Genomic DNA, 24,748 nt, shown 5'->3' with positions numbered 1-24,748 from the left:
CATCAGAACCAAAACCCTATCTCCTGGGTTAAAATTACGAACCCGAGCCTGGCGATTATAGACACTACTCAAGGCTCACTGGGCTGCCTCCATATGTTCCCTAACCAGCGGCAATACTGTCTCCATCCGCTCTTGCATTTGAGTGACATACTCAATCACACTTTTATCCTGTGTGGGTTGTTGTTCCCACGCCTCCTTGGCTATGTCCAACAACCCACACGGATGTCGGCCTTACAGCATTTCGAAGGGCATGAACCCCGTAGAGGCCTGGGGCACCTCTCGCACCGTGAACATGAGATAGGGCAGTAGCAGATCCCAATCCCTTCCATCTTTAGACAACACCTGCTTTAACATGTTTTTCAAAGTTTGATTAAACCTTTCTACAAGGCTGTCCGTTTGCAGGTGATATTCGGACTTCCGCAACTGTTTGTTTGATCTGTAGTAGTTTACTGAGTTCCCTCATGACTTTTGACATAAAAGGGGTCCCCTGGTCAGTCAGAATTTCTTTAGGTAGGCCCACTCGGGAAAAAATCTCTACTAACTCTTTAGCTATGAGTTTGGCCAAGGTATGTCGCAGCAGCACCGCTTCCGGGTATCGAGTGGCATAGTCCAGGACTACCAAGATGTGTTGGTGCCCTCTAGTGGACTACGGTAATGGGCCTATGAGATCAATAGCAATCCTCTCAAATGGAACCTTATTAATTGGGAGAGGGGCCAGGGGACTGCGGAAGTGTGGCTGGGGGCTGGTTATCTGGCAGGTTGGGCAAGACTTGCAATACTCTTCCACCTCTCTGAACACACTGGGCCAGTAGAACCGCTGTAGAATCTGGTCCTGCGTTTTCTGCTGGCCCAGGTGTCCCCAAGAACATATTGGTGGGCTAGCTCCAACACAAGCTTGCCATATGCCTTTGGCACCACCAACTGTTCAATATGCTCACCCCGTAGTTGATTTACCTGGTACAGCATCTCCTGTTGAACCACAAAACGGGGGAAAATAGACTCACCCCCCAGTTGTTGCGGCTCACCCTCAACTACTACCACATTTCCCCAGACTCGAGATAGAGTCAGGTCCTGGTGCTGTGCTGTACCAAAATTATCTCCGGAGACGTTGAGGTCTGCCAACTCCGCACCCGGCAGCAAGTCCTCCACGTCTCCCACCATCACACTATCACACTTAGCGGGGTTGTCTCCTTCTCTTCCACCGAAGTGGCGGTCACCCCTACCACTGGCCCTTCGGTTTCAGGTTCCCAGGGTTCTGGTCTCCCCCCTGAGCTGGGCCACTCTGCTAGGGTTATCCCTGTCTCATGTGTATTGGCGACTCTCGCCTCAGGCCACAGTGACGGGAAACCGGGGAAGTCTCTCCTTATTGTTAGTTCATAATGTAACTTTGTGGTGACGCCCACCTCATGAGTCCACCTGCCGGCCACTGTGGATAGAGTCACCAGGGCAGTGGGATAGTCCTTTAAGTCTCCATGGATGCACACAATGCAGATTTTTCGGCTAGTATATTAGGCGGGCTGCACCAGGGCAGCTCTTACCAGGGACACCAGGCTCCCTGAGTCCAGCAGTGCCACAGCCAAGGTATCTCCCACTTGTACCTGGCACAGATGACTATTGTCTATTGTCTCGGGGGTACCGGTGGCACACAGCCTCATGGCATACATTGAGGGGTGGTTGCCAAAGTTAGTGTCCATGGGATCCCCCCATTGGGGACAGTCGGCCCTTATGTGACTAGGCTTTTGACACCGCCAACAGACCATTGGAGCTGGGTCTGTAGGAAGTACATCCTGAGCGGGTTTTGCTGGCACTAGCCACCTGGTCGAGGGTGGAGATTTCCGGGGTTTAACTGGCCCTCTCCCAAAAGAACCCCCCTGTAGATTTCTGGTGGCCTCATAGCGCTACACCAGGTCGACCATCTCTAGGGCATTAACAGGAGACACCTGGCCGATCCAGGGTACGGCAAAGCCCTCCAGAACACATCCGCCAACAGACAGCCCAGCATAGCAGTGGGACTCAGTACTTCAGGCTGCAGCCATTTTTGCAACCAGTGTAGCAGATCATAATACTGCGGTCTGGCGGGTTCAGCCTGGTTAAATTCCCACTGATGCACCCGCTGGGCCCGGTCGGTTAGTCGGCCGCTTGATAATCGGGTAGATCGAACAACACTTGCTGGGGTTCAGATGCCAGGAACGCAGCAATGACCTCAGCTCACTGGTCTCGGGGTAACCTCTCCCTCACGACCACCTTTTCGAACACCGCCAGATAGATCTCGACGTCATCCGAGGGGGTCATCTTATGGATCGCCGCACGGACAGCTTTCCGGGCATCGTGGACATTCTGGAACGCTCCTGCCGCTTGCAAAGCCATCACATGTTGTAATAGCAGCTGGTTAGTTTCCTGCTTCTGCTTGTTAGCCTTCCGCTGCCGCAAGTTAGCATCCACAAGGGCTTTCACGACCGCCTCCATTTTGTCAGGGGACACAGGTCGTAACCTTGCCTGCTTAATATTGGACATACATTCGTGCCTGGGAAAAACAAAAAACTTCAGGCCTGCCTCACTACGTTTGCCCGCATCTGACACCAATTGTAGGCAGGTTAGCGGACGCAGTATAGAGGCAATCACAATGTCTTTAACTTAAACAGTTCAGTGTTTATTCACACAGAAGGCAAAACAAAATAACAGTTTGTAGTCTTGCTGTTTGTTCACACCATGGAAAGTCCATAGAATACAAACATTCACCTTGTTAGCAGTTTTTCATCAGCGGTCCCCAACAGACTTTAGGGGCCTGTTTTCCAGCATGCGGCTCTCAGCCCTTTTGCACGGTACACATCTTCAGATCCCAAGCCACAGAGACTCCACAGCTTCACTGTGAGATGGAGGATAATCCACACCACCTGATTAATGGTGACTGCTTTTTTTAAGCCTCCCAAGACCCGGCCTGGAACGTGGGGAGTAGCCCCCCACCCAGCACTTTGGCTACTCCCAGTAAGAGCCATCCTGGATCGGCTTTACAGCCATACTAAATAGCTGAAGTGTCAGACTGCAAAGCAATACTGACACTTCAGGGGGAAAAAACGGCTCTTAACTCACCGAGCCCAGGAACTTTGGTGACACGTACCGACCATCAATGATGGCCCCTTGTTCCTTCCTACACATAGAAGAGGATTATTTTCTGTAAGAGCAGTGAGACTTTGGAACTCTCTGCCTGAGGAGTTGGTGATGGTGAGCTCACTAAAAGAGTTCAGGAGGAGCCTGGATGTATTTCTAGAGTGTAATAATATTACAGGCTATAGCTACTAGAGATGGGTTGTTGACCCAGGGAGTTTTTCTGATTGCCTGATTGGAGTCGGAAAGTATTTTTTTCCCTAAAGTGAGGAAAATTGGCTTCTACCTCACAGTTTGTTTTTTTGCCTTCCTCTGGATCAAATTGCAGGATAAGAGGCTGAACTGGATGGACAGATGTCTTTTTTTCAGCCTTATATAAACTAAACTATAAAACTATGCATGCAGCAGCTGAAACTCCACTATTGCATTCTGCTGCACGCACAGTCTCTCCAGCAAGTGCAAGGTGGAGTTCCACCTTGTGGGTGTATTGCATATGAGTCGAGGGAGGGAGAAGGCCGAAGTTAGGCTGCAGCACAGACAGGCGAGCAGCAGTAGGGTGAGAATTTCGAAAGTGCGCACAGACAGCCCACACTCTCTGCAGCAGCTCTGACATCTTAAGGGTATTTCTTCAGGAACTTCTGCACCAGCAAATTCAGCACATGGGCCAGGCAAGGGATGTCCATCAAACCGGCTAAGCCAAGATCTGCTAAGTGATTTTGCCCATTATCACACACCACCAGGCTGGGCTGGAGGCTCAGAGGCACCAACCGCTCATCGGTCTGTTCTTCCATGCCCGGCCTCAGCTCCTGAGCGGTGTGATTCCCCCCCCCCCCCCCCCCCCCAAACAGATGAGTTTCAGAAGAGCTGGCTGTCATTTTCCCCTGGCTGTGCTGAAATTGGTGGTGTAGGTGTTATGCTGACCGGATGAGGAGGCGGTGGAGGTGGTAGAGGAAGAAACAGAGTAGGAGGAGGAGGCAACAGGAGGCACCGAGAAATGTCCAGCAATCCCCGATGGCGGTATGACATGTGCCAAACCGCTTTCTGCCTCAGGCCAAACCGCCAACAATCTAGTGGGCAATTAGGGAGATATAACATCCCTACCTGTGCTTACTGGTCCACGTATCAGTGGTTATGTGGACCTTGAATCTGATGGCGTTGTACAGTGCACACCTGATTTTTTCCGCCACTTGTTCGTGCAGGGCAGGGATGGCCCACCTGGAAAAGTAGTGGCAGCTGGGAACCATGTACTGTGGGACAGCCACTGTCATGTTTTGAAAAGTATCTCCACCTGACAGCATGGCAGTATTTCAAAGACCAGGAATTTTGAAATGCTGGCATTTAGGGCTTGCGGGTGGGTGGGAGGAACTTCCTCTTTTCTCCAGTGTTTGGGGGATGGACAGCTGAATGCTTCCATGGGACAGTGTGGAGATGCTTGGTGACGGTGGTGGTGTTGCTGTCACATCCTCTCTTTGCGCGGTGCCAGGTGGCCCTGTCCCTCCAGAGGAGGAGAAAGATGATGAGACTGCCACTTTCATGGTTTTTCAGGTGTCTACTCCACTGCAGCTCGTGCTTTGCAGTTAGATGCCTGGTGGTGCTCAGGTTTAGAACAATTAGCCCTCGCTTCATTCTCTGACTGCACAGTGTGCGAACCACCCATGTCTTGTCTTCAGCACATTGATCTTGCTTTGTTCTCGGTGCGGTGGGCAGTAGCAGACGTACTAGCTAGGGTTGGGCTGCTGTTGTTTTGCACTATGCTCATTCTTTTGCTGTGCAGCTGGCGCTGCGTGCCCACCACCTTTTCCTCTGAACTACATATGTCACTCGGATGACCTGGATTCCATGTGAGTTCTAGGACCCCCCCTGTCCTCCCCATCTCACCCTGCCTCACACCTGCCCTCCTTGCAGTCTTCACACTGAAGAAAACCGCAGTTGACACCTGTGTTTCATCATCATCATCAGAGACGTGCTGTGGTGGTCCTGCCATGTCCTCATCCTCAAACATAAGTGGTTGGGAAATAGTGCACTCAATCTCTTCCACTTCTGGGGCAGGGCTAGGTAGATGGCCCATGGAAACTCCACCAGCAGAATCATCAAAAAGCATAAGTGACTGCTGCTTGACTTGGGGCTCAGACTACTTGACCGATGTGCAAGGGGTTGAGGTGGAAGACAGACACCCGTGGGCAATTAACCGACTAATTAACTATTTTATTACAGTAAGTCGGATGCAAAGGTGGTGTTTTGTACCCAAAAAAATGGCTTTATGTCACTGACACAACTAACAGACTGAATAACTATTCTATTACAGTAAGATGAATGCAAAGGTGGTGTTTTGAACCCTCAAAAATGGCTATAGGTCACCCACAAAATTAACAGATGCAACAACCGGGCCGCAGGGGCAACATGTGAGATACGGTGGTCCAATGGTTAACAGCGCTCCTGGCCGGCGTGCAGTGAAGGGAAGGACAGCACCAGATCCTTCGGACACACTCTTTGTCCAGGGATTCCCGCCAGAGGGTGGTTGAGGTGCCGTTGGTGGAATGAGTTTTTAAGGTGCCTTGGAGGCAGGGTCCCTGGTGTTTGTGACGCCAGCACCGTTAGGTGCAAAGGAAGGTTGTAGAAAGGATGAGGAGTCAATGGTTGAAGACAATGGAATTTTCTTCTCAGAGTAGTCAGTACAGTTCAATTATATAGCGAGAGTGGTAATCCCAATATCAGCTGTAATCCTCATAACAGGCTTGGCAATTGTAGCTTGCAGAATTTCCTTTCTAACAGGTGGGAGAGATTCTTTCTTCTATCTGTCTACACTATGTCCACACTTTAGCACTCAAGTACTGGATATAATCTTCTTACTTGTAATCCACAGGGCGGTCTCCCTAATGGCAGGCAAAATCCTCTGCTCCATTATTTGTACAGGATGCTTTCATATACTCTGATCCACAATGTCAGGAATGTGGTAATGGACAACTTGGCGCCCAGTCATCCGGCTGTGTCCAGGTGCTTTTAGGCCTCTCCCGGTCACTGGTCCTTGTGGAGCCCATGAGCTAAGACTGCTTCTATCTCCACTAGACTCACTCTATATCCAAGTAATGACTCTTTGGTCTGTGCTAGAAAGCTGTAATACTGTTCTCCATGCTCCCTCAGCTTGATCAGGGCCAAGAGGCTAGACTGGCAGCTACATCAGGTGCTGCTCCAAGCCTCCATCAACTTACTACTTTTCTAGACTCTCTAATTCTACTTCCAGCCCTTCCTTCTCTTTCCTTCTCACACCATGAGCTCTATATATAAGTGGTGCCAGCACCACCTAGTGGTGTATGGATATAATGTCACTCTAACAGCCTGTTGTAGGCAATATAAAGTTTATATAGATTGACAGAGCAAATACATAAGTTTAAAGTGCCCGCGAATATGATTGAGTGGGACACTGCACAGCCACATTAAAAGCCTAACACTGTCCCTGCTTGCAGCAGTGTCCTGACCCTGCACTAGTTAGAGCAGAATGTCGGCGTACCACGTGATCCGGCATTTATACATGCAGGGTCACATGGTGAGCGGCCAACCACAGCCATGACAATACTAGGCATGACAGTAATGGCGTCTAAGTGCCCACAGCTTAATAGCTTGTTGATTGGCTACACTGCAGCCTTTCAACAAATGTTATTTAAAATACGAACAATGAACATTCTGGTCCAGGTTTGCTCATCACTAATTGAGAAAAATTATTATTTTTTTTTTAAACCTGGTCATCCTGGAAGAAAGATGAGGGAGAACTTGTGTCTAGTGTTGATCAAGCATGCTCGGCACATGGCGGTACTCGGCTGAGTACTGCATGTGCTCGAGCACAATACTCGAGTCTCCTCCCCACACAATTCTTGGCTGTGCAGGGAGGTGCTGGCATTCACTGTAATGCCGTATTACAGCTGGCATTACAGTTATTGACTGGCCGGAACGCGTCATCGGGTGCTATATAGCACCCGATGACAAGTGTTCGGCTCAGTCTTAGTCAGGGAGAGCTGTGCTGAGGAAGGGAAAGACAGTGTAGGGAGTGTTATTGGAAGATTTTTTATTAGAAAAACTTTCCAGAGACCCAAAAGTCCTTTTAAGGACTATTGTGTGTGACAGTAGCAATATATATTTTTAGCGCATCCTGCGCTAAATAGCGTCTAATAGGCCGCTGCGGACAGTTAAATTATCCATGCCACATCTCCTGCGTAAAGTGTGCACATCCCTAAAATATCTGTGACATCCAATGTATTTTTTCCATAGACGGTGTCCGCTGTGGACAGTGATATTAGCTGTGTCACACTGAAGAGGACAGTTTACTACTACAGAGGGATCTGGATAGATTGGAGGCTTGGGCAGATAAGTGGCAGATGAGGTTTAACACTGAAAAATGTAAAGTTATGCACATGGGAAGGAATAATGCAAGTCACCCGTACATACTAAATGATAAAACACTCAGTAACACTGACATGGAAAAGGATCTAGGAATTTTTATAAACAGCAAACTAAGCTGCAAAAACCAGTGTCAGGCAGCTGCTGCCAAGGCCAATAAGATAATGGGTTGCATCAAAAGGGGCATAGATGCCTGTGATAAGAACATAGTCCTACCACTATATAAATCGTGAACAAGGCAGACATAGCAGAGCTGGAGAGGGTCCAGAGGAGGGCAACTAAAGTAATAACTGGAATGGCGCAACTAAAGTACCCTGAAAGATTATCAAAATTAGGGTTATTCACTTTAGAAAAAAGACGACTGAGGGGAGATCTAAATGTTTAAATATATCAGTGGTCAGTACAGAGATCTCTCCCATCATCTATTTATCCCCAGGACTTTGACTGTGACGAGGGGACATCCTCTGCGTCTGGAGGAAAGAAGGTTTGTACACAAACATAGAAGAGGATTCTTTACGGTAAGAGCAGTGAGACTATGGAACTCTCTGCCTGAGGAGGTGGTGATGGTGAGTACAATAAAGGAATTCAAGAGGGGCCTGGATGTATTTCTGGAGTGTAATAATATTACAGTCTATAGCTACTAGAGAGGGGTCGTTGATCCAGGGAGTTATTCTGATTGCCTGATTGGAGTCGGGAAATAATTTTTTATTCCCCTAAAGTGGGGAAAATTGGCTTCTACCTCACAGTTTTTTTTAACCTTCCTCTGGATCAACTTGCAGGATGACAGTCCGAACTGGATGGACAGATGTCTTTTTTCGGTCTTATCTACTATGTTACTATGTTACATCTTCGGTGTAAAGCGTGCAATGAAAAAATGTATCTGTGACATACAGTGTACTTTTTCAATAGACGGTGTCCGCTTCTGACAGTGACATTACCAGTGCCACATCTGCAGTGTAACGTGTGCACATAAAATTTTTCTCTGTTACATACAGTGTACTTTTTCCGTAGCCGCTGCGAACAGTGAGTGACATTACCGGTGCTACCTCTACTGTATAACGTTTCCACATTCAAAAAATCTGTGACATTCCCTGTAATTTTTATCTGCAGGAAATCTCCTGTGTGACGTTTACACATCCCAAATACCTTTTTAAATTTGTTTGCGCATACACTTCCAAATCCTGCGCTACTGTACGTGTGACAGACTTTCAAGCATATATAACATTTAATATGAAGAATGCGAGCAGTAAGGGACGGGGTAGTGGCCTTGGCCCAGGGCGCGTTGAAACTGTGCCTGCTGCCAGCGCACAAGAAAAGCAATCATCCACGATATATAGCTTTATTTCCCAGTTTGCTGGGCGGCGCAGGACACCACTCTTGATGTTAGACCAGTGCGACCAGGTGGTCGGTTGGATTGCGGCAGCTAATGCTTTCAGTCGGTTAAGCACCACCCTGTCTTCCACCAAGTCCAGTCTCAGTAGCCAAGAGTCTGCTCAACACAATCCTCATCCTGATCCTCCTTCCTCGCACCATGGAGAGTCTGGGCAAACAAGTGATCCCACACTCGGAAATTCTGAGGACCTCTTTTCAATGCCATTCCTTGATTTGGCCCTCTCGCCAAGCACGCTTGAAGAGGGACAGATCTTGTGCCCTGATTCCCAATCTCTTGAGCATCCACAGTCACAAGAAGATGATGGTGGGGAAAGGCAATTACTGTTTAATGAGGTGGATGATGATGAGACACAGTTTCCATTAAGTCAACAGCAATTACTGTCTCAAGAGGTTGATGAAAAGGATGAGACACAGTTGTCAATCACTGAGGTTGTGGTTAGGTCAACAAGTCAGGAGGATGAGCAGAGTGAGGAAGTGGAAGAGGAGGTGGTGGATGATAAAGTCACTGACCCAACCTGGAAAGGTGGAAAGCCTAGCGAGGACAGCAGTATAGAGGGGGAGGGATCTGCAGCACCGCAACAGGCTGGAAGAGGCAGTGGGGTGGCAAAAAGGAGAAGGCGGGCCACACCAAACAGGCCTGCAACTGTTCCACGGAGCACACCCTTGTGGAAATCTCCCTTGCCAAAGGGTAGGTGTTCCGCAGTATGGCGCTTTTTTGAGGAAAGTGCGGACGACAAAAGAATAGTAGTTTGCAACCCCCTGGACCTTCGCAAGCACTATCAGCGACCACATCCACTTCTGTGTCCCAGCGCAGCGTCCAAATGTCCTTACCCCAGGCATTTTAACGCAAGCGCAAATACCCAGCCAACCACCCACAGGCCATAGCACTAAATGTGTAGCTTTCCAAATTACTTTCCCTGGAAATGTTGCCATTTAGGCTTGTGGACACTGAGGCCTTCTGCAGCCTGATGTCGGTGGCCATCCCGCGTTATGCAGTCCCCAGCAGACACTATTTTTCAAGGTGTGCCATGCCCGCCTTACACCAACATGTGTCCCGTAACATCACATGTGCCCTGACCAACGCAGTTACTGGGAAGGTCCTCTTAACCATGGACACATGGACAAGTACATTCGGCCAGGGATGCTACATTTCACTGATTGTACACTGGGTGAACGTTGTGGAGGCTGGGAGCGAGTCATACCCTGCGATGGCACAGGTGCTACCAACGCCAAGGATTGCGGGCCCTACGTCGATCAGGGTTTCCGCCAGCACCTACATTAGTGGCTCCAACCCCCACTTCTCCTCCTTCACCTCCTCCACCACTTCCACCTCCGAATTATCTACATGCAGCACCAGTCAGCCATCAGTCGGTAACTGGAAGACCAGCAACAGGCCGTGCTAAGGGTGATATGCTTAGGGGACAAATAGCACACCGCTACAGAGCTGTGGCAGGGGATAAGAGACCAGATTGAGCTGTGGCTCTCACCACTCAACCTACAACCAGGCATGGTTGTGTCTGATAATGGCCATAACTTGGTGGCATCTTTGGAGCTTGGCAAGCTCACACACATCCCATGCCTAGCCCACGTCTTAAACTTAGTGGTTCAGTGGTTTCTCAAAATCTACTGTACCCCAATTTGCCTGAGCTACTGGTGAAGGTGTGCTGCATGTGTGCACATTTCCACAAGTCATCGACAGCTTCAGCCGGTCTGTCAACGCTGCAGCAGCGCTGTTGTGCGACTTGAGCATGCGCTGGAACTCGACGTTCCACATGTTGGCCAGACTTTGTGAGCAGCAGAGGGCAGTAGTGGAATACCAGCTGCAACATGGTCGTCGCCTTTCCAGTCAGCTTCCGCTATTCACAAGCCAGGAGTGGGCATGGATGTCTGACCTCTGTGAGGTTTTAAGAAACTTTGAGGAATCAACACAGATGGTGATCGCCAATAACGCTATTATCAGGGTAACCATCCCACTTCTGTGTCTACTCAAACGCTCGCTGCTCACAATTAAGGCCGACGCTTTGCATGTGGAAGAGGTGGAAATTGGGGAAGACATTACACAGGGTGATAGCCAGACCACCCTCAGTTTGTCTTCTAAGAGCGAATTGTATGATTAAGAGGAGGAGGAGGAGCAGGAGACGCTACAGAGGGTAGTACCCATGGAAGTTTAAGTCCACCTATTCTGCGTGGGTGAGCAGAAGAGGAGGAAGATGATAAGGAAATTGAGAATGATCCTCCTGATGACGACATCGAAGTCTTGCCTGTTGGTACTCTGGCACACATGGCTGACTTCATGTTAGGCTGCCTTTCCCACGACCCGCGTGTTATATGCATTTTAGACAACATGGATTATTGGTTGTTCACCATTCTTGACCACCGCTACAAAGAGAACTTCTCATCTCTCATTCCTCTGGTGGAGAGGGTGAGCAAAATGGTGCAATACCAGAAGGTCCCTGTTGGAAAATTGCTCCAAAATTTTCCCTCTGACAATGCTGGAGGCAGAGTCCGTAGTTCCTTGGGCAACCCGAGGAGCGGAGACAAGGGTAATACACAGCAGTTCCAACAGAGGCAGGGCAATATTCTCCAAAGCCTGGGACAGTTTCATGACACCCCACCAGCACCCTCACCGTGATGCATGGCCTACTGTCACAAGGAGGGAAAAATTTTTGCTCACCCGCAGGCCCTCACCTACAATATTTTATAGAGTCAGCTCACCTGCAGGCCCTCACCTACAATAATTTAGAGGATTACCTCACCAGCAGGCCCTCACCTACAATCTTATTGAGGGTCAGCTCACCCGCAGACCCTCACCTACAATATTTTATAGAGTCAGTTCATCTACAGGCCCTCATCTACAATATTTTAGAGGGTCAGCTCACCTGCAGGCCCTTGCATATAATGTTTTGGAGGGTCAGCTCATCTGCAGGCCCTCACCTACAATATGTTTTAGGGTCAGCTCACCTGCAGGCCCTCATCCACAATATTTTAGAGGGTTATCTCACCTGCAGTCCCTCGCATATAATGTTTTAGAGGGTCAGCTCACCAGCAGGCCCTCACCTACAATGTTTTTAGGGTCATCTCACCTACAGGCCTTCACCTACAATATTTTAGAGGGTCAGCTCACCTGAATCTTATAGAGGGTCAGCTCACCCACAGGCCCTCACCTACAATATTTTAGAGGGTCAGCTCACCTGCAGGCCCTCACCTACAATATTTTAGAGGGTCAGCTCACCTGCAGGCCCTTGCATATAATGTTTTAGAGGTTCAGCTCACCTGCAGGCCCTTGCATATAATGTTTTAGAGGGTCAGCTCACCTGCAGGCCCTCACCAACAATATGTTTTAGAGTCAGCTCACCTGCAGGCCCTCACCTACAATATTTTAGAGGGCCAGCTCACCTGTAGGCCCTCATCCACAATATTTTAGAGGGTTATCTCACCTGCAGTCCCTCGCATATAATGTTTTAGAGGGTCAGCTCACCAGCAGGCCCTCACCTACAATGTTTTTTAGGGTCAGCTCACCTACAGGCCTTCACCTACAATATTTTAGAGGGTCAGCTCACCTGCTGGCCCTCACCTACAATCTTATAGAGGGTCAGCTTACCTGCAGACCCTTGCATATAATGTTTTAGAAGGTCAGCTTACCTGCAGGCCCTCACCTACAATCTTTTAGAGGGTCAGTTCACCAGCAGACCTTCACCTACAATCTTTTAGAGGGTCAGCTCACAAGCAGGCCCTCACCTACAATCTTTTAGAGGGCCAGCTCACCAGCATAGGGTCAAATCAGCAGCAGACCCTCAACCCTAATTTTTGCGATGGTCAGATCAGCAGCAGGCACTCACCCCTAATATTTTAGAGGTTCACCAGCAGGCCCTTTTTTTTCCCCTCAATATCTTTATTAATATATAAAAGAATTACACAAAGAGAGAATTTTGAGTAAACACTCAGCATAGTTAATGCCTTTTTTCCTTCTCCCTCTTCCCCTGCGTCCAACCTCCCCTCCCCCCCTTACCCACCTTCAAGAAAAAGAAAGGGGAGAGAGAGAAAAAAATAAATAAATACATCAATCAATCAGATCTTCCAGCCATCCCATATCTTAATCCACTTCTCATCTACATCTCTCTGCCTATACAGAATCTGTTCATAATTTTTTACCTTGTTAACTAAGTTTATCCAGGTGTTTATGTTACGACACTCACCGCCAGGTAGACGAAGCCGCCGTTTAGTGAATAAGCCCCTTTCTCCAGAAATGCAGTTTTTAATCCAGCCGATCGTCAAACTCCCGAATGGAGCATACGAAGTGGCAACTCCCGATCAGCAATTCAGTCGAACTCCTTCCACAGCTAGCAATATACGAAAGTGCTGTCCCAATAATAAATCCCTCCACAAACGAGACCCAGCTCCGTCTTGAAAGTCAAACAGGAATCAATTTTATTGAGGGCTACCCACCGTATTTATGCAGGTCTCCATCTGGTGGACACGCCCCTAGGGGACCAGAATGGAGACTGACACAGGACAGACATGTAGCACTACAGAGACAATACATCCCCCACAATGCATCATGGTCTCCTCCTCTCTGCCCTGGAGACCCTAGGAGTTATCCCATTATCTCTCAAGACAGAGGGTAACCACAATACACATGTGGGGACAACAGAACAGACATCACCATTTAAACATACAATGTCACAACCCTTTTCAATACACAGACATTTAACATCCCAAAATGGCACGCATTAGACCAGGAGTTCAAGTTAGTTCAAGTCCTTTGTGAACAATGAGACAATTTGGGTTAACTAGCAGCACACTCTTCTCCTGGGTGGCCGTCCGTTCAGTAGTTCCAATCGGTATTTGGGGAAACACACGAACAGGGGCATACGGGCAGGAAATCCAGCGAAATTAAGGCAAACAGACGAACCAGCAATATAGGTCTATACAGATGGATCTGTCACACGGCTCCCCCCTTGTGGGACACTCCGGCAGACCCGGCTTGACCCTTTAGCGGGTCAACTTGGGGATGACCGGACTAGGAGGTAGCAAGAACGTCGGTTTGCCGGGACAATCCATCTGCATTCCCATTCTGCTTACCGGGTCGGTAGCTGATGGTGAAGTTATACGGTTGTAAAGCTAAACTCCACCGCAGCAGTCTACCATTGTCTCCTGAGACGCGGTTAAGCCAGACAAGGGGATTGTGGTCCGTCACAAGGAAAAAATTCCTGTCCATACAAATAAGGGCTTAACTTTTTCAATGCCCAGACCAGGGCCAAGCATTCCTTCTCCACTGCCGCATAACTCACTTCTCGGGGTAACAGCTTTCTACTGAGATATGCGACAGGGTGCTCTCCTCCATCTTCCCCGACCTGGCTCAGCACAGCCCCCAGTCCATACATGGAAGCATCGGTATGGACGAGTAAACGTTTGTTAGGGACTGGGGCAGCCAGGACAGGGGCATTTACAAGAGCCTGTTTGAGTGCTTGAAACGCAGCTTCACAAGCCGGAGACCACAGGACCTGCTTAGGGAGATTTTTCTTAGTCAGGTCAGTCAGGGGCTTAGCAATAGTGCTGTAGTCTGGGACAAAGCGTCTGTAATACCCTGCTGTCCCTAGGAAGGCTAACACCTGGGACTTAGTGATAGGTGTGGGCCAGTTAGCTACTGCCTCTATCTTAGCCGGCTCCGGTCTCTGGCTCCCACACCCCACTCTGAGACCCAGGTATTGCACTTCAGCCATGCCTAGATGGCACTTCTCTGGCTTCAATGTCAGGCCAGCAGCCCGAATTTTGTCCAAAACTACCCCTACATGTACTAGGTGTTCCTCCCAGGACCCACTGTAGATCGCAATGTCATCCAGGTATGCACACGCAAATTCCTGGAATCCATCGAGAAGTCTATCCACCATACGCTGAAAGGTAGCCGGGGCATTCTTCATCCCAAATGGCATGACCTTAAATTGGTACAAGCCAAATGGGGTGACGAAGGCAGACTTGGGGATAGCATCCTCGGCCAGGGGAATCTGCCAATAGCCTTTACACAGGTCTATGGTGGTCAGATAGCGTTCCCTGGCAATACGATCTAATAATTCGTCTACCTGGGGCATCGGGTAGGCGTCAGTGGTGGTCCGCTCGTTGAGCCGCCTGTAGTCTACACAGTACCGCGTGGTCCCATCTTTCTTAGGCACCAGGACTACAGGCGAAGCCCAAGGACTATCGGAGTGTTCGATGACCCCAAGCTGGGTCATCTCCTGTATCTCCTTCCGCATTCCTTCTCGGACTGCTTCAGGGATATGGTAAGGGGGCTGTCGCAGGGGGTTCTGTCCAGGGGTCTCTACCTTATGTACAGTTAGGGTAGTGTAGCCAGGCTCTTGGGAGAACGTCGCCTGCTTCTCCCACAGAAGCTGTCTTGCCTGTCCCTTCTCTGTGGGGCTTAATCTATCCCCTAGCTGTACAAGACTAGTAAGGTCAGTCTGGGAGTCCCTCTCTAACAAATCAGGTAAGGGTAAACTCTCTGTATCGTCTACAGCAGGGGCACATACTGCAGCGACATCCTCCGGTCTCTCCTGATACTCCTTTAGCATGTTCACATGAAAGGATCGCTGGATCCTCTCATCTGAACAGCTGGCTATGAGGTAGGTAGTATCACACACCTGAGCTACCACCTTATACGGGCCCTGCCAAGATGCTTGCATCTTGTTCGCCTTCACAGGTTTGAGCACTAGCACTTTCTGCCCAACCTGGAAGACTCGCTGCCGGGCACCCCGATCGTACCATCTCTTCTGTCTCCCCTGGGCCACCTGGAGATTCTCTCTTACCATCAGGGACAGTTTCTCCATGCGGTCCCGGAGTTCCAGGACATACGGTACTATGGGGGTCCCTTCCTGCTCTGTCTCCCCCTCCCAGTGGCCTCTAATGAGATCTAGGGGTCCGCGGACCCTCCTCCCATAGAGCAACTCAAAGGGGGAGAACCCAGTAGATTCCTGGGGCACCTCTCTGTAAGAAAACAACAGATGAGGCAGGAATCGCTCCCAGTCTCTGCAAGTGTCAGAAAAGGTCCTCAACATCTGTTTGAGGGTGCCGTTAAATCGCTCACAGAGGCCGTTAGTCTGTGGATGGTACGGGGAACTAAGTATCGGTTTAATGCCGCACACCCTCCACAGTTGCTGGGTGAGCACAGCGGTAAATTGGGTTCCCTGGTCAGAGAGAATCTCCTTAGGGAACCCAACCCTAGTAAAAATCCTAACCAGGGCATCAGCAACTGTCTCTGCCTCTATATTAGACAGCGCTACTGCCTCTGGATAGCGAGTGGCATAGTCCACCACGGTGAGAATATACTTCTTACCGGATGGACTAGCCCTGGCCAGTGGACCCACAATGTCAACGGCTATGCGGGCAAAGGGCTCCCCAATGATAGGCATAGACATAAGCCGAGCTCTTGGGTGGTCCCCCCGCTTTCCTACCCGTTGACAAGTGTCACACGTACTACAATATATCCGCACAGCCCGATTAAAATTTGGCCAAAAGAAGTTCTGCATGATCTTATAGGCTGTGCGGCGGGACCCTAGATGTCCGGCTAATGGAACATCATGCCCTATCCGCAGAATCTCCTGCCGGTATTTTGCGGGCACCACCAGCTGTCGATTCGGCGGATGGGCAACACTTTTCTGGGACGGTTTAGGGATCCTATATAACCTGTCCCCCACCCATTCATACCGCTCCCCATCTACTCCTACCTCTCCAGTATCTGCTCTGTCTCTATACTTCTGGAGAGTCGGATCTGCCTGAGTTTCCCTCCCAAACTCCTCTGGGGAATACCAGCTAGCAAAGGTCTGTCCTAGGGTATCAGTCGGGGAATCGGGTCTTACCTGGGTCTCAGCAGCAGGTGGGCTGGTTCCAGCAGCACGGGTGTGGGCCCGGGTAGTCACTAGGTTGAAATCAGCAGGTCCCATTGGAGCATAAGCAGAAACCAAAGGGGCCAGGTCATTCCCGAGCAAGACATCAGCAGGCAAGTCTTTCATAACCCCCACATTCACATGTCCAGAGCCCACTCCCCAATCCAAATGAACCCGGGCAACAGGTAGACGGAACACGGCGCCTCCTGCTACCCTCACTGCCACAGTATTTCCAGTGTGTTGGTGTTCCGAAACAAGGTTCTTTTGGAGCAGGGTCAGAGTGGCTCCGGTGTCCCTCAGACCAGTGACCACTTTGCCATTTAGTCTAACGGTCTGCCTGTGTTGCTGCCGGTTATCCTGCTGGGCTGCTTGTACTGGATCCACCTCATGTAGTATACCCCAAAATTCCTCCTGCTCAAGACAGTGAGCGGAAGACTGGGGTGGCTGCTGATGTCCGCCGGCTGGTTTTCTCCACGACTGCGCTTGGTTGGTATTGTTCAATGGGCACTCCGGTCTCTTGTGCCCCAACTGTTTGCACCCATAGCACCGGATAGGCTGAGAGTAATCCCGGGCGTTGAACCGAGCTGGCTGAACATAATTGTTCGCTGGTGGTATTGTGGGGGTGCGTTGCTCTGGGGGGTGATACACAGTAGTGGTTGGAGGTGCTGCCGGTTTGTACTCCACTCGGGTAGGGACCTTGGCTGCTGTCTGGTCTAGCCTTCGTGCATCTGTGTATTCATCGGCCAGACGAGCAGCTTCAGGTAAGGTAGCGGGTTTGCGGTCCCTAACCCACTCTCTGACTCCTGCAGGTAACCGATCAAAGCAGTGCTCCAACAAAAATACTTGCAGCACCTCTTCCCCAGTTACCGCTTGACACCCTGCCATCCAGTGGTCTGCGGTGTGGTGTACCCTGCATGCCCACTCCACATAAGAATCGCCTGCCTGCTTGTTAGTGTCCCGGAATCGCCGCCGGTACGCCTCAGGGGTGACAGCGTATCTGGCCAAAAGGGCATCTTTTACTGCCCGGCAACTTGTAAGTTCCTCCTCTGGGATGGCCCGAAAAGCCTCACTGGCCCGGCCGGATAATTTCCCAGAGAGGATAGTGACCCATTCCTCTGTGGGTACCTGGTGTAAGGCACACTGCCTTTCAAAATCGGCCAGGAACCCGTCAATCTCTCCCTCCGTTTCCACAAAATGTCTAAATGCAGCAAAAGGTACCTTTCTCCTTCCATTATTATTATGGGGTACCTCTGCTGCTGCAGCTCCTCTTCCCTGGAGCGCCTGTTGTGCTGCTACTGCTGCTTGCACCTGGACCACAATATCTGCTGCAGGGTTGGGGCCAAAGTGTGCCAGCCTTATCTGGACTGCCCGGTTAAATTGTACCTCCTCGGGTGTTAAATCCAGTATGCCAGGCACATTAGCTCTCTCCGTTCCCTGTGCTGCATCCATCTCCAATAATATAGAAATAATCTCTCTCTTCTTGAGATTACTCGCTGATCGTCCTCTGCGTTCCAATATATCTTTAAGGGTAGCACGCCTTAATTCCTCATACTGCATTTCCACCCTGGGATTTGTAGCTGGCCTTCTGGGCGGTGGGATTCATCCCGTTGCTTGCCACCAATTGTTACGACACTCACCGCCAGGTAGACGAAGCCGCCGTTTAGTGAATAAGCCCCTTTCTCCAGAAATGCAGTTTTTAATCCAGCCGATCGTCAAACTCCCGAATGGAGCATACGAAGTGGCAACTCCCGATCAGCAATTCAGTCGAACTCCTTCCATAGCTAGCAATATACGAAAGTGCTGTCCCAATAATAAATCCCTCCACAAACGAGACCAAGCTCCGTCTTGAAAGTCAAACAGGAATCAATTTTATTGAGGGCTACCCACCCGTATTTATGCAGGTCTCCATCTGGTGGACACACCCCTAGGGGACCAGAATGGAGACTGACACAGGACAGACATGTAGCACTACAGAGACAATACATCCCCCACAATGCATCATGGTCTCCTCCTCTCTGCCCTGGAGACCCGAGGAGTAATTTCATTATCTCTCAAGACAGAGGGTAACCACAATACACATGTGGGGACAACAGAACAGACATCACCATTTAAACATACAATGTCACAACCCTTTTCAATACACAGACATTTAACATCCCAAAATGGCACGCATTAGACCAGGAGTTCAAGTTAGTTCAAGTCCTTTGTGAACAATGAGGCAATTTGGGTTAACTAGCAGCACACTCTTCTCCTGGGTGGCCGTCCGTTCAGTAGTTCCAATCGGTATTTGGGGAAACACACGAACAGGGGCATGCGGGCAGGAAATCCAGCGAAATTAAGGCAAACAGACGAACCAGCAATATAGGTCTATACAGATGGATCTGTCACAGTTTAATTCTGGGGTATGCCGAGCAAACCAGGTCCGGCTGACCAAAATTCTAGCTAACAGCAATATCCTACCTAGAAGAATCTTTTGATATTTATGACTACTTATTATGGAGAAATCATTCAGCAAGAACACTTGTGGCTCAAAGGGGATTCGTATTTTAAGTTTGTAAATAAGAAAGTTATTGATGCTATTCCAGTATTTTCTAAGTTCTGAACAAGTCTAGGGTATCACATCTAGGGCACTTGGATGTATCTCTTAGCCCACATTTGTTTAGCTATATAGGGGTGACATATAGTCTATAACAAATACTAAACTGTACTAGAACATGGTTGAAATTATGGTATAGTGTACCTAAATTTGCAAAGATATTCCCCCACTTTTCTAATTGTATATTCGGACAATCCAACTCCCAGGCTCTTTGTCCTGGTGACTGTGTATCACAAAACCGTGCCTTAAGTAATAGTTTATATATATTTGAAATCTTAATTATTAGAAGTGTCGTCCCTGTCCAATTATTTAAAAAGCATGAACTATCTATATCCAACATTGATTTATCATCCAGACCACAACTGAAAATACCTAAACCAAGAGAGGTTTTCTACACCAGCAGGCCCTTGCTACTAATATTTTGAAGGGGCAAACAGCAGGCCATCAATCCTAATTTTTCAAAGGTGTGTTTGATGCCCACCTTTATGTGTAATAAAGGGTGTATTGGAGTGCCAACTAAACATTACTACTGGTGTCCCTAGGACTAGATTACGCCTATTAATCGTGCTCCTACCTAATTAACTAAGACTTAACTTTTATTGTTTTCCTACTAATAGTACTACTGTTGATAACTAAATCCTTAAAACTTCCAGTAACATTGCAGCCTTTTGTATCAATTGAATTGCCCTGTCAGGATGTCACCTGACCAGGTTGCCTGCTACTAGGTAAATACACACTAGTGCCTAACTGGCTGCGCGCTGCCTGTGTTATGTGTAGGCACTGTGTGATTTCTTGACACTCTAGTACTGGGCTGCAGTGATGTACTGTTTTAAAATTAGAGCTTCACGCTGCCCTCCGACATGTTTCGCCGTGTACCGGCGTCTTCAGGGGTTAGGGCAGAGTGTGAGTGTGTCCGCCTCCCGGCTAGCTTATAAGACCTTTGTTTGTGACGTAAATCCTATGGGGTTCACTTGGGGGCGTGATTAGGATCCACCATTGAGATGATGATAGGAGGCGCTGCAGGGCTCCACCCCCTGACGTCAACATCCTACATCGAGCCTACAATAAAGCCAGGAAGATAGGAAGACTTGACCTGTTGGCAGATAGAAAAACAAAAGAGGGAGAGAAAATTATACGGTGTATAGGAACATATGATACAGAACATAGTGTCATGAAACAAATTTTGAGACGGCACTGGCACATCTTGCAGGCCGATACAGATTTACAACAAGTAATACCAAAATATCCAGCCATAACATTTAGAAGAGGACAAAACTTAAGAGAAAAGCTGGTCCACAGCCACTATCAACCCCATGGAATAGCCAAGAAAACCACTTGGCTGTCCCATAAGGGATCATATCCCTGTGGGAAGTGTACCTTTTGCAGCCGGATGAAGGTCACAAAAACCTTCACAAACCAAGTGGATGGAAAAAATTACGAAATTAGAGATTACATCAATTGTAAGACAAAGGGGGTAGTATACGTCATTAGATGTGAATGTCCCAAACTATAAGTCGGGAAGACTATCCAGGAGCTAAGAAGGCGAATTTCAAGACACCTGAGCAGCATCAATACAGGAGAAGACACTAGCCTGGCCAGACATATGAGAGAAAAGCATAAGAATCAAAACACAGATTTCAAAGTTTGGGGACTGATGAAGGTAAAATCAGGCCCACGCAAAGGAGACATAGATAAAAAAAAACAACAGGAAGAAACAAAATGGATTTACCTGCTTAACAGTTTATCCCCGAGAGGCCTGAATGAGGGGTTCACATACTCGTCCTTCCTGTAGGCATGATCCCCATCTAGGAAGAAAGAAAATGAAAATAACATCATAAATATACAATAATAAAAATAGTAAACAATTCAGTAAAAATAGAGCAACCCACTCCACGGCAAGACCTAGTAAAAATGAAAAATACAACAATGAAGGGTAGCGTCTGTGGGATTAATGCCATTATATATGGAAAGTAGCGCCAGTCAAATATTTTTAACAAGGCCATCTGGTTAGAAGATTTCTAATTCCATAAAGGCCTCATGAATTTGCTGTACAGGTAACGTTTAGGGAGCGCCAAGTACATATCAAGGCCATATATTTGGGGAGAGAAGTGGGAGACACTATTGAGGTGAGTCTAAAAGTACAGTGGAAGTAAATCAGCCCAGTTGAAGGCATGCTGGGATGCCCAAGCAGACGCATATTAATAACATTTAAATACAATGCGTACAAATAGTTCCCGACTATAGGGTAGATCCAAGCCTACAGACATAAGAGTCTAGAGTCTAGACACATACAAGGAAAAATGCTAGGAGCTCGGTCCCCAGATATATATAGAAGATGACAAGGAGGAAAGTGTAGTTGAGAATATCAAAAATAAAGTATGGAGATATGCGCAGAAGATAGTCGGGACACATATGATGCTGAATGAGCCAAGAATTCCAGCAGCTGAATCCAGGGACAACCACTGAAGGGAGCGGACGTATGGTGAAGGTCCTGGGGTACTCACAGACAGATATAAAAACATATAAACTGTATAACATGGAGCAGAAGTAGATACAGACTATAGGGCAGATTCATGCCCATAGAATTGCATCCTGACACCAATGATGAAGATCGGTAAGGGACTGGAGCTCAACCTCTAGATATGCGCACAAGATGGTAAAAATTACAAGCGAAAGTACAGAATAAACACCTAAGTATGATGACATGCGCAGAAGATATAAGCTCCGGCGCAGACAAAATACCTGAGCAAAAGAAAGTCGGGATGCATGCTAAGAATAATGGAGCCGCCAGTGCCTAAGTCTGTGGGCATGCGCTGTAATGAAGCGCAAGATCCGGAACCAGAACGTCCGTGAACAAAGTCGGGTGACATGCGCACTAACCACACACATCGGGAAATGTCGGGAGCCGCCAGTGCCAGTGCCTAAGTCTGTGGGCATGCGCTGTAATGAAGCGCAAGATCCGGAACCAGAACGTCCGTGAACAAAGTCGGATGACATGCGCACTAACCACACACATCGGGAAATGTCGGGAGCCGCCAGTGCCTAAGTCTGTGGGCATGCGTTGTAATGAAGCGCAAGATCCGGAACCAGAAGGGCCGAGAACAAAGTCGGATGACATGCGCACTAACCACACACATCGGGAAATGTCGGGAGCCGCCAGTGCCAGTGCCTAAGTCTGTGGGCATGCGCTGTAATGAAGCGCAAGATCCGGAACTAGAAGGGCCGAGAACAAAGTCGGATGACATGCGCACTAACCACACACATCGGGAAATGTCGGGAGCCGCCAGTGCCAGTGCCTAAGTCTGTGGGCATGCGCTGTAATGAAGCGCAAGATCCGGAACCAGAAGGGCCGAGAACAAAGTCGGGTGACATGCGCAGTAACCACACACATCGGGAAATGTCTAAGTCTATAAGACATGCGTGGTATAACCCGATGACGCAGGCCAATCAGAAGGCCAAGGATAGGAGGATGTTGACGTCAGGGGGTGGAGCCCTGCAGCGCCTCCTATCATCATCTCAATGGTGGATCCTAATCACGCCCCCAAGTGAACCCCATAGGATTTACGTCACAAACAAAGGTCTTATAAGCTAGCCGGGAGGCGGACACGCTCACACTCTGCCCTAACCCCTGAAGACGCCGGGACACGGCGAAACATGTCGGGGGGCAGCGTGAAGCTCTAATTTTAAAACAGTACATCACTGCAGCCCAGTACTAGAGTGTCAAGAAATCACACAGTGCCTACACATAACACAGGCAGCGCGCAGCCAGTTAGTGTGTATTTACCTAGTAGCAGGCAACCTGGTCAGGTGACATCCTGACAGGGCAATTCAACTGATACAAAAGGCTGCGATGTTACTGGAAGTTTTAAGGATTTAGTTATCAACAGTAGTACTATTAGTAGGAAAACAATAAAAGTTAAGTCTTAGTTAATTAGGTAGGTGCAGGATTAATAGGTGTAATCTAGTCCTAGGGACACCAGTAGTAATGTTTAGTTGTACAACACACCACATCCTTGCACTTAAAGGGAAAGCATAGTATTGGAGTGCCGGTTCCTTGTAATTTTTGGCAGTCCTTTCACTTAGTGCATAGGCTTTATGAGTGTAGGAGTCCCACTACCTGAACAAGTGTACCACAATGTGAATGAGGCCCTCCTTTATGTGATATACAGGTTGTATCGGAGTGCCTCTTCCTTGTAATCTTTGGCAGCACTTGCACTTTATATACAAGTAAATATACAGGAAAGAATGTTTCCTAACAATTTTTCCTCTAAAATTAATTTTATCTTCGGTTTTGTGCGTATTATTGTCAGTCTGTAAAAGTGGTGTACTACTCAGACAACATCGTTCCCAGCAGCGACCTTGGAGTCCAAGATGCATCCAGACATCCTCTCCATGCTGTTCCCGAACCATTTCAGTGGTGTTTCCATCAATTTCTGACCTTTTCCTATGAACCAGACCCCCACCCCTCTTCAGAGCAGGTGGTGCCTGGTTTAATGCTCGGGTTCTCCCTTTCACTTCCATTATACTCGGGTGCTCGGTAGAGTATATGTGTTCGATGTGTTCAGCCCGAGCACCTGAGCACTTTCGTGCTCGATCAACACTACTTGTGTCTAGAGAAAAGGCAAGGAAAGAAACATGTCTACATAAGCTCACACTAAATCTTTACTTATTTGATACAGGATTTATCCAAGAGAATACGCACATCTGTTGGCTTTTCTCTTTGCTATTGAGGCAATTAATAAGCGTTCAGATATTCTGCCCAATGTGACTCTGGGATATCATATATATGACTCTTGCGGACATGTGAATAAAGTTATAAAAGATGTTCTGCAGATACTGTCCGGACACACGGTGACAGCTCCAAACTACTCATGTATGGAGAAGGATGCAGTGGTCGGTTTTATTGGAGATTTACGCTCTCAGACGACTCTCCCCATGGCCCGGCTGTTAAGCGTATATGGCTATACACAGGTGAGTGCCAAGATAATGAGAACACATATTCTTAGACTGGACTTGCCAGCAGGGTTGATACTGCCGATTGAAATCATACCTGTAAAAAGAAAATCCAATTCGCCGTTCTAGAGATATGGCCTCAATTTATCTGGAGATTAGGCCTTTTGTGTAAAAAGTGGGGGGGGGACAAACTTTGGCTCTCCCCCTCCGCCCATTTCTGTGAGCGTCAGGTGTAGTCATCCTTATTTTGTTTCCTGAATATGCACCATTGCTTTAGTGTTCAGCGCATGTGCAGTATATCTCTTACAGATTTCAGCTCTTCTGTGTGGGGAGTGACATCATTGACAAATTTGAAGTAAGCATCTCAGCAGCAAGTTTAACCCAAACTAAATTCTGCATATACATGGATTATAAAAGAAACAGCACATGCATG

Source organism: Bufo bufo, chromosome 2, assembly GCF_905171765.1.
Source record: "Bufo bufo chromosome 2, aBufBuf1.1, whole genome shotgun sequence".
NCBI classification, from domain to species: domain Eukaryota; kingdom Metazoa; phylum Chordata; class Amphibia; order Anura; family Bufonidae; genus Bufo; species Bufo bufo.
Note: the sequence above shows the minus strand (reverse complement) of the source record.